A 2152-nucleotide genomic window follows, 5' to 3' on the forward strand; every position below is an offset into this window, starting at 1 on the left:
CATGTATATATACATACATACATACATACATGCATGTATATATACATACATACATACATACATGCATGTATATATACATACATACATACATACATACATGCATACATACATACATACATACATACATACATACACACATGCATACATACATACATACATACACACATACATACATACATAAATACATACATACATACATACATGCATGTATATATACATACATACATACATACATAAATACATACATACATACATACATACATAAATACATACATACATACATACATACATACATACATAAATACATACATGCATGTATATATACATACATACATACATACATACATACATGCATGTATATATACATACATACATACATACATACATACATACATACATACATACATGCATGTATATATACATACATACATACATACATACATACATACATACATGCATGTATATATACATACATACATACATACATACATACATACATACATACATACATGCATGTATATATACATACATACATACATACATGCATGTATATATACATACATACATACATGCATGTATATATACATACATACATACATACATACATACATACATACATACATACATGCATGTATATATACATACATACATACATACATACATGCATACATACATACATACATACATACATACATACATACATGCATACATACATACATACATACATACATACATACATACATACACACATGCATACATACATACATACATACATACACACATACACACATACATGCAGAACTAAGGAAAAACGCAGGCTACTGGACCGGGCGCCTTTCAGGATATAATCCCGGTAAACTCTGGAGAACGTTCATTATAAGGAGGTACATACGCGCGCACGCCCAGACAGGCTGCTTAACTGTCTCTTCTAACCGTAAAACATTACACTCCATTACCTTACATTACTTACTGTCTGCTCCATCACACTACACTACACCCCGGCTCGATATGTTCTACTATCAAACACGGTTTAACGATTTTTTGCATGTCCACGCGTTCACGACGCGAGGAGTATTTGGTGCAGAATTATAAATACCGCATTGGTCCGTTACTGTATAACCGGGCGCGTGTTTACGTCATGGCGAGACGTTTTTATAAAGCACCGCAGAATAAACGTAATTCCCGGGGACATTTCATACCTTCTTCGACTCGTTTCCTGTACGTCTTTAAGGTCCCGTGCAACTTTGCTTTCGGTCCGCTGTGCTCACGCCATTTGGATCTCAGACGCGTCTCGCTGTCGGACGGACATGCCTGGACATGTGCGAGGCTCTGCGCGCGGCCGCGTCTCTGCCCTCACGTGAACTTTAATCCAGGGTGAGGAAAAGTTTGCTCTGCACGCGAGACCGCGTGAGGTGGGGCAGTACTCCAGGACTCCAGGCTGCGCGGGACTTCTGCACCTGCGCTCTGCGCGAGAAGAATTGCAGAGCAAAGGGATTAAGCGGGTTTGGACGATGCTGTAAGCGCGCGCGCACCTTTACCGTTCACACCGTGGAGGCAGCATCTTACCGGGAGATAGAGACTCACGCTTCCCACCAAAACTCTCTCTCTCTCTCTCTCTCTCTCTCTCTCTCTCTCACTGTAAAGTACACAAACAGACGATAAACAGAGCAGCAAACAGTAATATGTATATACAGTATATACCCTGTACAGTGTATATATAGTGTAGTGTGTGCATATACTGTATGTATACTGTAATGTTTATATATACTATATATACAGTATTTACCCTGTACAGTGCCTATATAGTGTAATGTGCATGTATGTGTTTATATACACATATATGCATTAAGACATATATAGTACATACAGGGAGCAGCATGAATTAATGTGGTGCTGTGGCAGAGACTTCCCTCGGTACGGTGAAGTAGAAGCTCCACCTGGGACAGACAGCTGGCTCTTTGATCCGGCGCTCAGGGCAGGACTGGTGTGAGACCCGGGTATGGTTGCTGTCCTTGGCCTTAGTCAGGTACATGGTGCCTCACCGATGACCCATCTCCCTCTGTGTGTGGCAAGCATGGACACACTTTCAGTGAGTGTTGCAGACTCTGTTTTCCTTGAGTCAGATCTCCAGTCATCCTCCAGATTTTATTTC

At 40.1% G+C, this 2152-nt stretch overlaps 1 protein-coding gene across 2 annotated transcripts in view; it reads right to left on the reverse strand.

Annotated features, from left to right (window-relative positions):
- eda2r (ectodysplasin A2 receptor) overlaps positions 1-1300 on the reverse strand; it is a 12359-nt gene extending 11059 nt beyond the window's left edge. For both annotated transcript variants that reach the window (XM_035526794.1, XM_035526795.1), the window contains exon 1: positions 1200-1300. The gene's annotated coding sequence lies outside the window, so the exon portion shown is untranslated. The remainder of the gene's footprint in view (positions 1-1199) is intronic.
- Between the last annotated feature and the right edge of the window lie 852 nt (positions 1301-2152).

This window comes from Electrophorus electricus, chromosome 6 (genome assembly GCF_013358815.1).
Source record: "Electrophorus electricus isolate fEleEle1 chromosome 6, fEleEle1.pri, whole genome shotgun sequence".
In the NCBI taxonomy this organism is placed as follows: domain Eukaryota; kingdom Metazoa; phylum Chordata; class Actinopteri; order Gymnotiformes; family Gymnotidae; genus Electrophorus; species Electrophorus electricus.